Source organism: Amblyomma americanum, chromosome 7 (assembly GCF_052857255.1).
Source record: "Amblyomma americanum isolate KBUSLIRL-KWMA chromosome 7, ASM5285725v1, whole genome shotgun sequence".
NCBI lineage: Eukaryota > Metazoa > Arthropoda > Arachnida > Ixodida > Ixodidae > Amblyomma > Amblyomma americanum.
The window spans coordinates 1911100-1926163 of record NC_135503.1 but is presented as its reverse complement, the minus strand read 5'-3'; positions in this window follow the sequence as shown (position 1 = coordinate 1926163).

Here is a 15064-nt window from a genome sequence, read left to right as displayed (position 1 = left end):
AGTGAATACATGATGGACTCTCGGATTATTTTAGCTGTGGAATTCATTTTTATAATAAAGAGGGTCGTGCTTAGCATACACCCCCGTGGTACTCCATTTTCCTGAATGAATTTTCTTGAGAGCGTTGAGCCTAGGCGTACGTGGAAAGAACGGTTTGAAAGGAAGCCACTGAGGTAGTTTAGCGTCCTACCGCGGATACTTAGATCACCTAGGTTGCGGAGGATCCCAAACCTCCAAGTTGTATCATATGGTTTCTTCATATCGAAGAAGATGGCGAGACAGTCCTGTTTGTGTATAAACGCTTCTCTAATTGTGTTTTCGAGACGAACAAGATGGTCTGTTCTTGAGCATGCCTTTTTAAAACCGCATTGACGGACGTTGAGAAGTTCGCGGGATTCAAGGTCAAATGTTAGTCTTATATTTAGGACACTTTCTAAAGATTTTGCGAGGCAGCTTGTAAATGCTATTGGTCTATAGCTTTTAGGGGAAGTTGTTGGTTTCCCAGGTGTAAGGAATGACACTATGACGGCTCTTTTCCACTCCGGAGGTATTTTTCCTTCTATGAATGTTTTGTTTTCCCGTGCGCGCCGCATTTTTGGGGCAAGGCTAATCCCCGAGCATTTTCCGGACAAGGTGCCGAGAGCGCGCGTTTGCTGCGCGCACTTCTCTGCCTGGAACCAGAAGTCCAGCGGCAAGGCACAACGGATCCCCGTGCGCCTGCCGCGGATGGGGACAAGAGCGTGCCGCTGCAACCGCTCGTGACGCTGGCCGGATCCCCAAGAGGCTCTGTCCGGTCCCGCAGGATTCCGCGTAACCTACGAGGTGGCGCTCCCGTCGCCGTTCTCTTTCCCCCATGAGGAAGACTTCCCTCCTCGCCCAGCCGGTGGTGTCCCGACGGCCGGCGATGAAGATGGGCCGCGTCGAAACGGAGGGGGGAACAGGTTTTCCACAAAGGAAGTCAGGAGTGCCCCTATGGCAGGCTGTGAAAGATGGGCAAGCATTTGATAGTGTATCTGGTCGGGTCCTGGATCAGTTTTTTTTGCCTGCAGACAGTACTCTATTGATTTCTTGGAGAGTAATTAAACTGTTATATTCTTGGTTTGCATCTCCACTTGTTAGAAGTCCTTGTTTTTCGGCTATATTTTTGTATTTTAGGAATGACTGCGTATAGTGAGACGAACTGTAAACTGCAGCGAAGAGTTTGCCCAAAATTTCTGCCTGTTCTTTCATGCCTGTTTGTGTGCCAGGTGTTGTCAAGAAAGAAATTGTGAAAGGTGAAAAGGTGCCGTTTAATTTTCGGACCTGTTCCCACATTTCTTTTTTTGATGTCGTTTGAATGTTTGTAGAAGTAACATAACTTTGCCTTGAGGTTTTCCCTGCACTGCGACGGACATATTTAGCTTTGGCTCTTCTTTTTATTGAAATGTATGAGGCTCTCTTGTGTTGGGTACCTACGAAATTCTCCCCATGCTCTGTTTTGTAGTTTTTTGGCTTCCTTGCTGTCTTTTGTCCACCATAGTTTGTGGTTTTGTAGAACCACTCCTGAAGATTGCGGAATAGCTAAATGTGCGGCAGTTAATATGCAACTCGTGAACTTTTCATTTATTTGATCAATGCTCAGATTTTCTAAAAGATTTTTTTCTAATGTGGCTTCTTCTCTAAAGAATCCCCAGTCTGCTAAATGAAGTTTCCAACGACGCGGCTTTGTTGGGATGATTTCTGGTGGGGATATTAAACTGATTAAAACAAGATGATCGCTGTCATGTGGGTTGTCAATCACATCCCATTTAAAATCGTTAAAAACACAAGTTGAACAAAAAATAAATCTAGTCTGCTCGCTTTCCCACTGCTTGGAGAGCAGTAAGTGTGTTTGCCCGTGCTCAGCAGGCATACATTGTTGCACAGAATAAAATCCTCCAGAATTCTGCCTCTGCCGTTTGTAGGTTCACGTCCCCAAAAGGAGGAGTGAGCATAAACATCCCCAACTAAAATATACGGCTCCGGTAGTTGTATAAAAGAGTTTCTAAATCGTGAAGTGTTACGGTTAGGCGAGGTTCAATGTATATGGAGCATATTGTTATGATTTTAAAATCGAGAAAAATCGAGGACGGTCACTGCAACTGCCTCATATGAGGTTTTTAGGTCAATGGTCCGAGTAGCAACATCACCCTGGACCACAATAGCAGCGCCTCCAGAGTGCCTGCTTGAGTTCTGTCGGTCACAGCGAAAGACGATACTTTTTAAGAATGTTTTTTTTTCTGTGGTCCTAGGTTAGTTTCCTGGAGACACATTGCTACGGGGGAGAATGAATTTAAAATATCTTTGATGTCAATGTATTTCTTTAAAAGTCCAAGACAACTCCAGTGAACTAGAAATGAAATTGTTAATACTAGTTGGGGATAAGTTTAAAACCCTAGGTTTAAGAGTCTTTTGGACCATTTATTGGGGTTTTATTTCTTTTTTTCGCTCGATAGAGCTTTGCCGCCGCTGCAGCGGAGGCGAGGGAGGAGTTGTCTCCATCGTATCCTCCGATACGCTGGACGAATGTGCTGAACGCACGGTTGCTTTCGTGTTGGGCCTCTCCGTGTGGGGAGGGGCCTTGGCGCCGGGTGACCTTTAGGCCCGCGCGACCTGTTTTGTGGGTGGTGGCGCAGAACTAGCTGCAGCCACCAGGGGCACGGATGGCCCTGCTGCAGGCTCACTGTGCGTGAGCTGTGCAGGTGCCGATGGCCGCTGTGATGCTGTGCCCTACTGCACCACAGCTGAGTAGCTTGGATTTTGCAACGAGAGTCGTTTCCGAGCTTCCCTCAATGATATGTTTTCCTTTACCTTAAGTGTAATATCTTTTTCTCTCTTCCAGGCTGGGCATGACCGTGAGTATGCACGATGGCTGCCCTCACAGTTTATGCAAAGGTGGTGTTCAACACCACAGTTTTCAGCGGGGTAGTCGTGAGAAGCACATTTGGCGCAGGTATGTTTGTCCCGGCAGCTGTGCGAATCATGGCCGTACCTCTGGCATTTATAGCATCGACGTGGATTCGGTATGTATGGTCAGAGTTTGAGCTTGGTGTAGCCTACTTCAACAGATTCAGGTTATATGCTAGAGGCAAAAATGAGAACAATGTGCTTGGTTGGTGTTTCCATGTTGTCGCGCCTTATTTTGATTCTGTACACATTTGTTACGTTTTGTTCTTTAAGTCCGTCTAGGAGCTCTCCTTCTGTTAGGTACTCCAGGTCATCATCAGAAATTACTCCGCGAACAGTGTTCAATGAACGATCCTGGCTGATTGTCAACGGAATTTCTCCTAAACCTGTCACTGCTGAGAACTTCTCGTATTGATGATTGTAAAGGACTACCAACAGAGGTCCCCAGTTGCAAGTTTCGTTTCTTGACTTTGTAGCCTTGTCCGATACTTTCTGTTAGCGTTCTTATTACGACAAAAGGTGACACAAGTCGTGCAGTTATGGCCGTGTTCTCGCTGTGGACTATGCCGAACCTAGGAAAGTTGTTTGCGTTTTTCTTTTTTTAAAGAAATTTGAAGTCACTTCGGTGCGCCCTCGTTTCGAAGGGCGATCGGTTGCAAAAAAGTATGTAGCCATAAAATAGTGTCTGTTCAGCCGTGATGGCAGCCACCCACCATGGAGCCCAACGAGGGGACGGGACAGGAACTTGAAGTCGAGAGTGTGACGGAATCCCGTCTGGCCGGGGGGATACATTTCAAAACAAAGAGACGCCGACCAGTAAAACGAAAAAATTGTATTGACGTTTCGGCGCCCAGAACGGGGGCCTTGTTCACAATGGAAACACACCAAGAGGGTTCGTCTTTTTAAAAGCTATAGTAATCGCCGTAAAGATCGCGCGTGAATCGGGTTAAGATTGCCCTCGTTACGATTAAGCGTGTGAGCCGTTGTCTGTATCACCAGGGACTCGAGATGAAGCCGTGATGTTGTCAGTTTCTCTTTTTCGATGATTCTTGCTTTTTCCCAATCTATTCTGTGATTTGCCGTCACCGCGTGCTCTGCCAAGGCGTTATTGCGGGTATCTTCTTTCTGCACATCACGAGCATGTTGCTGTAGGCGCTTCTTGTAACTTCCGGTTTCGCCGATGTAAACACCGTTGCAATCTGCACAAGGGATGGCGTAGACAACTCCTGGGAACTTCTCTTTTGGCAACTGATCTTTGACGTTCATCAGTTGTTGTCGCATTTTTTTGACAGGGACATGGGCAACTTGCACGTCATACTCTCGTAATACACGGGCGAGGCACTCACTTGTTTTCGGCACATAAGGAATAGCCGCACGTTTTTTGGGCGGAAGAGGGGCGTCCGGATGACGACTGTCCGGAGAACGACGGCTGTCACGGCCTCGTCATCCGGACGCCCCTCTTCCGCCCAAAAAACGTGCGGCTATTCCTTATGTGCCGAAAACAAGTGAGTGCCTCGCCCGTGTATTACGAGAGTATGACGTGCAAGTTGCCCATGTCCCTGTCAAAAAAATGCGACAACAACTGATGAACGTCAAAGATCAGTTGCCAAAAGAGAAGTTCCCAGGAGTTGTCTACGCCATCCCTTGTGCAGATTGCAACGGTGTTTACATCGGCGAAACCGGAAGTTACAAGAAGCGCCTACAGCAACATGCTCGTGATGTGCAGAAAGAAGATACCCGCAATAACGCCTTGGCAGAGCACGCGGTGACGGCAAATCACAGAATAGATTGGGAAAAAGCAAGAATCATCGAAAAAGAGAAACTGACAACATCACGGCTTCATCTCGAGTCCCTGGTGATACAGACAACGGCTCACACGCTTAATCGTAACGAGGGCAATCTTAACCCGATTCACGCGCGATCTTTACGGCGATTACTATAGCTTTTAAAAAGACGAACCCTCTTGGTGTGTTTCCATTGTGAACAAGGCCCCCGTTCTGGGCGCCGAAACGTCAATACAATTTTTTCGTTTTACTGGTCGGCGTCTCTTTGTTTTGAAAGGACAGGAACTTGCAACCAAGTCCTGCTCTCGCCAGATGTATAACGCGATTATAACCAAATATGAGGCAACTGAGGGTAGCTACTCCACACAAGGTTAACCCTAGCCGCCAGGAAAAAAATGAAAAACTAAGAGGTTAATAGGAGACAGGAGAGTTGTAAGAAAGAGGACAGGAAAGTGGAAGATGAAGGGGAGGACAGGAGAAGGCGACTGCCGATTTCCCCTGGTCAAGTCAGGCCGGAACCGCCGTCTACAGGAAGCTGGCGCCAAAGTTATTCGTTGCCTGCGCCGAGGGGCCTTAAAGGTCCAAATGCTCGGCATCGGCTCAACCACCAAGATCCCTTTCTCCTCGGACACGGACACGGCGATGCCACGCACGGCTAGGCATGGGTGCTCGGGTCCGTGGTGATGCACTGTTCACCATCATCCCCCCGCGGGGATGTCCCTGCGGATGCTCGGGAACCCGTGGTGCCGCCACTCACCAACGCCTGCAAGCTGCAGACGCCCCCCCCCCCCCCCCCCCCCCCTTTTCGGGGTGCGACATAAGATTACCTCAGTGAAGCGTTCCTGGTGTCTGCATGGCTTCCATTCCGCTAAGGTGGGCTTTATGAATTGCAGTTTTTGTTCACTTCTTTATCCCACTCTTTCTGCCATTTATTCTTTAATTTGTTATGTAACAACTTCATGCAGTCTTTAAGAGGTATTTTCACATTTTTGATTTCACCATATGGAGCTCTTACTGCTGCTGAGTCTGCTCTCTCGTTACCCTCTATGCCGACGTGGCTCGGGACCCAGCAGAAATTTATCATATGTCCTTGTGTTGTGACTTTTTCTGTGTTAAGTATGATGCTGCCTACTAAGGGTTCAACTGCATTTCTTTACTGCAGTGCAGTGAGTAGGCTCCGGGAATCTGTGTATATTATACTGATTTCGATGTTCTCATGTAGTATTTTGTCCACAGCCATACACACTGCATAACATTCGGCAGTAAAGATTGATACATAACTGGGCAATCTTACTATTTTTTCCCATTTACCCTGTACTACGGTACTTCCAACGTACATCGCTGTTTTCGAGCCATCTCTGTAAAACTCGATGTAGCTTGAATATTTCTCTTTCAAAGCCAATTATTCTTGTAGTAGGTGTTCATGTGGTGTTTGTTTTTTACGAAACCGTGTTATCGTGAAGTCATACGCAGCAGGAAAGCAGTACCATGGTGGCTATGGATCGTGTCTCGGGGCAATTTTAGGTAGGGCATCTAGTATTCTGAGTTCATGACATGCATCTTCAAAACGTTATAACAAAGGCTTGATTGATTGGTGTTTATTATTGAACAGTCTTCTAGATCTTCACTTAGAAACTATGGGGTATGAAAGGTGTTTTGGTAACTATCTTATTTTCAGTACATATGCAGAGGTAAGCATAGCTCTTCTGTTTGCAAGAGATGGTTCATTTGTTTCTGCATATAGGCTGTTTATGGGGGACGTTCTGTATGCACCAGTTGATAGACGGAGGCCCAGGTTTTGCACAGGATCCAGTTTTATTTAGGTATGGTGATCTTGCAGAACCATAAACAATGCATCCATAGTCCAAAGTGGACCGCACTACGGAGCGGTAGATCTGTAAAAGGCATAACCTATCGGACCCCCAGTGTTTCCGTGAGAGTATCTTCAGTATATTTAGAGATCGGAGGGTGTTTACGTGGGATAAAAATGAGAGCTTTCTGTCAAAAGTTATGCCTAGGAATTTATGCTCTTATTTTACTTGCAGAACAATTTCATTCAAGTGCAGGGTGGGATCAATATGCACGCCTCTGCTTCAGTAAGAAAAGAACGGCAACTGTTTTTTGTGGAGAGGACTTAAATCAATTTTGGTCTGCCCAAGTCGCTAGTTTGTTCAGTGTAAGCTGTATCTGTCTTTCACATGTTTATAAGCTGGAAGATGTGCATGAAATTTAAAAGTCGTCAACATATACGGAATACATGATATACTTTGGAATTATATGCGATATTGAGTTCATTTTTACAATTAAGAGTGTGGTACTTTGAATATACCCCTGCGGTACGCCATTTTCTTGGATAATTTTTTTTCGAAACCGTGCAACCTAGACGTACACAAAATGAACGGTCAGAAAGAGTCTCTTACACAAATCAGCATCCTGCCACGGATACCTATATCCGCAAGGTCAAGAAGAATCCGAAACATCCAGAAGCTATCATAAGCTTTTTTCTAAGTAAAAAAAAAACTGCCAGACAGTGCTGTTTGTATATAATTGCTTCACGGACTGTGTTTTCAAGACGGACGAGAATGTCATTTGTTCAACATGGTTTTTTAAATCCACATTGGTAGATATCAAGAAGTTTGCACGATTCAAGGATGAACATTAACCTAATACTTAGCACAATTTCAAAAGTTTTAGCAAGACAACTCGTAAGTGCTTAGCGCGGAAAAACGAGGACAAGCGAGACAAACAAAGACGAAGCGCTCGTCTTTGTTTGTCTCGCTTGTCCTCGTTTTTCCGCGCCAACTTCTTCAGTATGCATTTCAACCAACTCGCCCAACTTTCTGCTCTCGTAAGTGCTATTGGCTTGTAACTACCAGCTGAAGTTGGCGGTTTTCCAGATTTCAGGAATGGCACAATCACGGCCTTTTTTCATGCCTCTGGCATTTTTTCAGACTGCCATATTTTATTGAAGAATTTCAGAAGAGCTTCTACAGCATATTCGGAGACATGTGCAAGCATTTCATAATACATTTCATCTGGGCCTAGTGCTGTTTGTTTTCCTGCCGAAAGTGCTGTACGGATTTCTTGTAGTGTAATTAATTTATTGTAATGTTCATTAGCACTGCCACTTGTCGGCAGTCATTGTTTCTCAGTTTTGTTTTTGTACTTTAATAATGATTGTGTGTAATGTGAGCAGCTCGAAACTGTGGCGAAGTGTTCCCCTAGTTTGTCGGCCTGTTCGCTAATGCTTTTTTGTCTATCCGGAGGTGTTAGGAAAGGAATTGTGAAAGGAGACAAGCTGCCATTAAGTTTGCGGACTTGTTCCCACATTTTTTTTTTGTGTAACTGGACCATTTCTGGACGACACATAGTTTTTTTCACGAAGTTTTTTCAGCATTACGACGGATAGGTCGTGCTTCTGCGCGCGCCTTTTTAAAGCTTTTAAGGTTCTCGGCCGTTGGATACCTGCGAAAAATTCCCCAGGCTTTATTCTGTTAAGTTTTTGATTCTCTGCAATCTTGGTTATGCCAAACCTTGTGGTTTTGGCGCACTATTCCTGACGACTGCGGAATAGCTAGACGTGCAGCCGCAATGATACATGTCAAAAATTTCATTTAGTTCGTCAATGCTAAGATCATCCGAAAATATTTTCTCCAGAGAGGCCTTTTCTTGAAATAGTGGCCAGTCCGCTAAGTGCAGCTTCCAACGGCGTGGTTTAGTTGGAATGATGGGTGGTGGTGATTAAAAGTTGATTACTACTGGAAAGTGATCACTTCCGTACGGGTTATCAAGAACATCCCACCTAAAAGATCGGTAAAAACGGATGGAGAGCTAGAAGACAAGTCTATGCAACTCATCTTAACTGAGGATGAAGAGCAATATGTGGGTTTGCCTGTAATGAGCAAGCAGACGTTGTTGCACAGAATAAAATCTTCTAAAACCTGACCTCTAGTGTCTGTCTGTTCACTCCCTCAAAACGAGGAGTGTGCATTAAAATCCCCGACTACCAGATATGGCTCTGGTAGCTGCCAAAAACGTTCCTCTAGATCTTGTAGTGTTACAGTGAGATGTGGTGGAAGATATATAGAGCATATGGTAGTTGTTTTAAAGCTTAGGACGGTGACTGCAACGCCTTCATAATTCGTCTGGAGCTTTACTTCATGGGTTGAAACGCCGCTCTGAACAACAGCAGCAACGCCTTCAGAGAGCCTATTTGCCTGCTCACGGTCACGGCGAAAGACTTTATACTTTTTAAAAATATTTCTATGAGCAGGTCCCAAGTTGGTCTCCTGCAGACGCAGTGCTACAGGAGATAAAGAGTTTAAGATATCTGTCGCATCGCTATATTTATTTAGAATTCCACAGCAGTTCCAGTTGATAAGTAACGCTATGATACTTCTGAGGGTTTGGGTGGGGATGTATAGAAACCTTAGGTCTCTCCTTGTTGAGGGCCTGTTATTAAGTTTTTTTCTTTTTTGCGATCAAGAGAGTTCCGCCTCCGCAGTGGCGGAGGTGAGCTATGACTTGTGTTCATCGCCTCACTGGAGGCGTTGGAGTTCCGCAGGAAGACCGCGGGCAGGGAGGTTGTGGGCTTCTCCCGAATGGTGGAAGCCTTGCGGGCTGCCGACTTGGTGGCCGGCGGGCCCTTTTTCGGGGGTGGCATAGCAGCTTTCGCTGCATCTGCCAGGGGCGCGGATGGCCCTGCCTCAGCCTCACTATGTGTGAGCTGGGCTTGAGACCGGTGTGATGTGCCGCACCCGCGCACCACATCGGCGAAGTTTGTGTGGGGTGTGAAGGAGAAAGCGCCTTGTGACATTGCATAACGCCTTCTTGCGTCTTTAAGTGTGATATTATCTCTTGTCTTTAATGTAATTATTTCCTTTCCTTTCCTTGAGGCAGGACAAGACCTTGAATAAGCAGCGTGGTCGCCTTCGCAGTTTCCACAGCGTGGTGCGGCATCGCAATCGTCTGATTGGTGGTCATTTGGGGCACATTTAGCACAGGTGTTACGGCCGCGGCAGCTTTGTGAGCCGTGACCGAACTTCTGGCGTTTGAATCAGCGTCTAGGCTTGGGTGTATACGGGCGAACGGAGATTTTTGCATAGCCTACCTCGATTGACTCGGGTAGGGTGCAAGAGGCAAACGTCAGGACCAGGTGTTTTGTCGGAAGCTCTTTGTTGTCTTTGCGGATTGTAATTCTATGGACGTTGGCAACATTTTGAGGAGTCAGTTCTTCAAGCTTCTCTTCCTCTGTTAGGTGCAGGAAGTCATTGTCTGAGATGACACCACGTACTGTGTTCAATGATCTGTGTGGTGTGACAGAGACAGGAATATCGCCTAAAGTTTCAATGTTTGCAAGCTTTGATATTTGAGTAATGTCGAGCAGTTCGAGCTGGAGGTCCCCACTAGTGAACTTTGAGACTTTGTACTGAGGGCCCAAGGAATTTATAAGAACTCTTGAAGCAAGGGACGGGGATATTTGTCTCGCTGGCTTTTCTGCTTCTTTACTGTGGACGATGTGGTACCTCGGAAAAGATGTCTTCTTTTTGTTCATGAACTGAGATGTGACATCGGTCCGGCCCCCTTTTTTTAGGGCGATCATTAATAAGCAGGGAGGAAGTCATAAAAAAATTATGTTTTTCGGCCATGGTGCCTGCCACAAACCATGGAGTCCAACAAGGGGACGAGACAGGAACTTGAAAACAAGCCCTGCCCACGCCAGCTGTACACCACTGCTATAACTAACAATAATCCATCTTTTGCAGTAGTTTCTTAAACACAAAATCATCCTTTCTTAAGGTATCTTGGTAAGCCTGGTAAGCAAATTGCATGAACTTCAAAATACACTGTCCGTCTTGTAGCCAATAATCGTTTATACGCCCCCACTGAACACGTCTCCAAACCATTAAATATTGCACCCTCAACTGCTTTACGACAATCAAGGCAGTTAAAATGATACTAAAGGGTCAATAAAACAGAACGAGACATTATATTTCAGATCAGAGTGTGGAGTACCGTACCTGTTCCTCGCGAGTGCATGCCCACTGGCGGATTGCAACGGCCCGCGCTAGCTACGTGCACCAATATTTGTCTCATAAACTACAAAGCACACCTTTTATCTGCATTTTCTTAGCATTTGTTATGCTGAAACAATTTTATTTTATTTTACCTTATAAATACGACTAGTTATCAGGGGCCAGCTTAAGGGACAAACTCTTCGCCTCCGTCGACACACGACCGGCGTGAGCGCGATCCAGCCCCTGCCTGTCCTGGGGATAAGCAGTCGAGCGCAATAAGGAACGTAGCGGGGAGTGCCGCAGATATGCATCCATCTACTAGATGTACACCAATTTTTATGTTTATTGCTAATTCCAGTGCACTTTCTTTTCTAAAGCCGACTGTGGCCTAAATGGCTGAAGCAACCTACATCGGTGCAGACGCTTATCTACGGTCGAGGCCCGAAAATCTGCTCTTATTTCCGAGGTGAGCAGAGTGAGAATTAACGCTGATGCTCTCTCAAGCAAGGAGTGTTTAACGTTGGCCCTACAACATAAAAGCACTAGTTGCGCTTTGAGTTTTTCTTTTAAAATTCTACCTAATGAAGTAATCTAGTCACGTCGTTAAGATTACCTTAGCTTTGTTGCCAGGTTCCGCAAGCAGACATTGTTGGACCTTGCATCGTGCGGAGAGAACAGCGATCCATAATTTGCGGCCATGAGCCACGTCAAATTGCGAGGCTCAGTCAAGACACTCCACTCGAAAGAGCACTAGCGTTGTGCTTGACAGTATACCGGGTCAAGAACGTCATATGTCCGATCCTGCATACGGGCAGTCTCTTGGCTGTATGCAAGCAGCCCTCAAGCAGAGCTGAGATGACGTGGGCGCAAAAAAGAAAAAGTGCATCACCTACTATGCTTGTTTTTCAGCAGCGCAGGGGACAAAGGACGAGACAAGTGAACAGACACAGCGCCCTGTATGTGCACTTGTCTCGCCCTTTGTGTCCTGCGCTGCTGAAAAACAATGTCACACCAACTTGCTCAAGCTTCTACAGTACCTACTATGCGCGTTTTGTGCTCAGAATAATGATAAGCTTAATCTCTTCTAGTCATTATGAAGCTGCGCCTTACGTTTAGTGCACTTTTTTTTCCAGAAGCCTAATAATAAGAGTTTTGCCTTCTAGTGAAGAGCAGCGGCATTTACAGTGTGTTTCACCTAAGATTTTACACATTTTTTTAAAAATAGACTTTTTGAGTTTTAAGAGCTCTTTTTTCGGCATAAAATGGTCAGCGAAGTAGCGCATCAGGATGCAGCTAAGCCGTGCTCACTAGCAGCATGGTTAACTAGTACTGAATATTTAACTCAACTGTTACTGTTAGGCTTCTTAATTATTGAGTGACGTGTAGCCCACCCTAAGTAATATCCACATCAATTTTTAGGATTTCGGAAGTGCGGTTGCCTTCGGCGCTGTACCCCAACAAATTTTGGCGACGTCGTGCCCAAATACGAGCGATTTCGAGAAGCTTGCAGGCAAAGCAACCTCTCCAATGCCTGTAACTCGTCACAATAGCCAAAGTTTGTTGGTCCACAGCGCCGAGGGTAACCGCATTTTCGAAATTCCAAAAACTAACATAAAGTTTACTTACGGTGGCCTACACACTTCTCAATAGATAAGGAGCCTAACATTAACAGTCAAAAAAGTTAGCGCATCTTAGGTGTATTCTGATGGTCTATTTCAAAAAGCCTATTTTTAAAAACTGTGTAAACTCTTAGGTGAAATGCCCTGTATAATCTCAACTGCATTGGCGTTGCGTGTGCACGTTCTGGTTCGAGCAAAGGTCTCGAGCAGAAATGTCGTGTCCTATGTGAAAGTACTGGAGTAGGCATTTGCAAACGCCACACCCAGTGAAGTAAAGGGTCGAGGAGGTGTAAACGGCATGCCGAGTTTCCACGGGTAGACCATGCCGCTAAAGTCTTCTTTCGTCCAAGCACTCGCAGGTGCCTTGCTGCGTCGGCTCTTGTCAGTGGTACCCGGACAATGTTGGCACTACCCTGGGCCGATCGAGCTGCAGTATCAGCTTCGACGTTTGCCACTGTGTCCTGGAGGCCACTGGAAGATGAAGTCGTGACCCTCTTCAAGTGCCTCCAGGTGTAGTAGATGTCTTATCTCCGCTACGAGTACCTTGTAGTTGCCATGGCTAAGACATTCTAGGCCAGCTTTTTAATCGCAGAAGACAGCCCGTTTATAGGCTGTTTGTGCACCGATTTACTAATAACATTAGTTAATTACATGCTCGCAGCTTGAGTTATCACTGCTGATAGTTATGCCCCGGTAATTACAGGTGTGGACAAGTCCAACAGGCAAATCACAAATTGCGTATGTAAATAAATGCGAGTTGCAACGGCGACGCAAAAAAATGAGTTTGGTTTAAGTGGAATTAAGGTTCATCAGCCAGAGATTGCACCATGCTGGACTGCGGTAAAGGTTGTCCAGGAGGAATTCTTGATAAGTACTGTTAGCAACTGGATTATAAATGCGCAATCGCAAGTGAACTCCCGGGCACGACATGGCATATTCGGTGGCAAATCATTTATGCAAATTAGGAATACGAGGGGACCAAGGGCAGTTCCTTGAGGAGCGGCTCACGTTACCGGTAGACGCTTAGAGGAGTAGTTAACGACGATGGACTATGTGCGATGGCGATGTGTGAAGGATTTCTTTATTCAATGATGTCTGGATGCAAGTTAAGCCGGGATAGCTTGCTATTGCAGTTAATTACGAAGGGTCTTCGCAAGGCTAAGTCAGGCGCAAAAGTGTGGCCCATGGCCCGACACAGCGACAGACAATGTTCCGTGCCAGTCTGAGAGAGATGTGGCTGCGGCTCCCCCAGCACTGCACACAATTACAGATGGACGCATCGAATGAAACACTCCGCTGCGGTCGCATGCCTCGATGCTGTTGGCGCTTCCGGGGCTGGGAAACGGCGCTTCATATTGGAGATCAAAGGAGAGGAAACGAGCGGAGGCCCAGACCGGGCAACACAAAGGAGGCGTGTTTGCTCTCGCAATTGCCGCCGTGTACTGAGCTGCAAACGAGCAATACAACGACGGCGCCTTTTTTCCGCTTCTTCGTCCAGAGGCGGTGGTCAGTTGCCCTAACGTCGCCTCTTCCCTCCGCTCTTCTGATTTCGCGGACTTTATTTGGCTCGTCAGTGCAGAGGTCGTGAAATTTTGGTTTTTCGCTGGTAACTGCGCCACTCGCCAAGCACTGCTGGGCAATGACACGAGTGTCTAGATGAGTAGGTGTGCCCTCGCCCATTTTTCACCATGTAGCGGTGGCGCCAAATATCAATTGTATGAAAAAGGTCCGCTGCAGTTATTTTCAAGGGCGCATGACATTGTTGCCATTAAACTGCACAAGGGAAAAGGAGACAGATGTATAGATGATAAAGTTGCAGAGAGACCGAGTTGGAAATATCTGACCCGTTCAGCTCGGCCGTGATAGGCGCCGTAACTTTTCCCATGAGAGCTGCGTTTTATTCTACCCTGAGCACAAGTCCAACCGCCATTAAAGCAATTGTTTCTCGTTTTCTTGAGGAAATGTCTGTGCCATCACGTAACCGTATGAAATGAATTTTAGCACAGTGCATTGCATACTTAGCGCATTTACATGATGAGCAGGGATCTCGAGCATCAGAAATACGATCCATCGATAGAACAGGAGCTTATATTGAGAAACAATACTCAAGCGAGTGAGTAAATGAGCAAAGTAAAGTAAATCACATCACGGACATAGCAGTGTTTACCAGCAGTTATAGTGTGAAATTACCGACATACTTGTCTGAGCATTCAAGCGCGCGCGTCTCAGCGATATGCTTCTTTCCTACAGCTCGTTGGGTGGAAAAGCGATCGGCGTAGTTATAATTGGCACCGCGTATCGGAGATAATCGAGGGCTGCTTAAAAAATATTATCGTGGTAATCTGTGGCGCTAGTGATTAATGATTGATTTGTGTGTGATAGACGATGATGAGTTAATGAAATCATTGTAATTAATTCATTACATAAAGTAACGAAAAAATTGAAGGGGGGGGGGAGTCAAAGGTGTCAAAATGCTCAGAATGAAACATCCAATACTTGATGATGGCAATAAAAGAAATTTAGAGTGTGTAATTGATAAATAATTGATACAATTGAAAAAATTAAAAATGCGTTCAAAGGTGTTACCAACGGGCAAGTCGTCGCGCCGAAGGGGCGTTCCTTGGACACTCTGGCAGTGCTGCAACACGCTGTCGCGTTCCAGTCTTAAAGGCGAAGCTTAAGCGTCCTCCAATTTTTACTTTTTCTTTCAGGGAGGGCG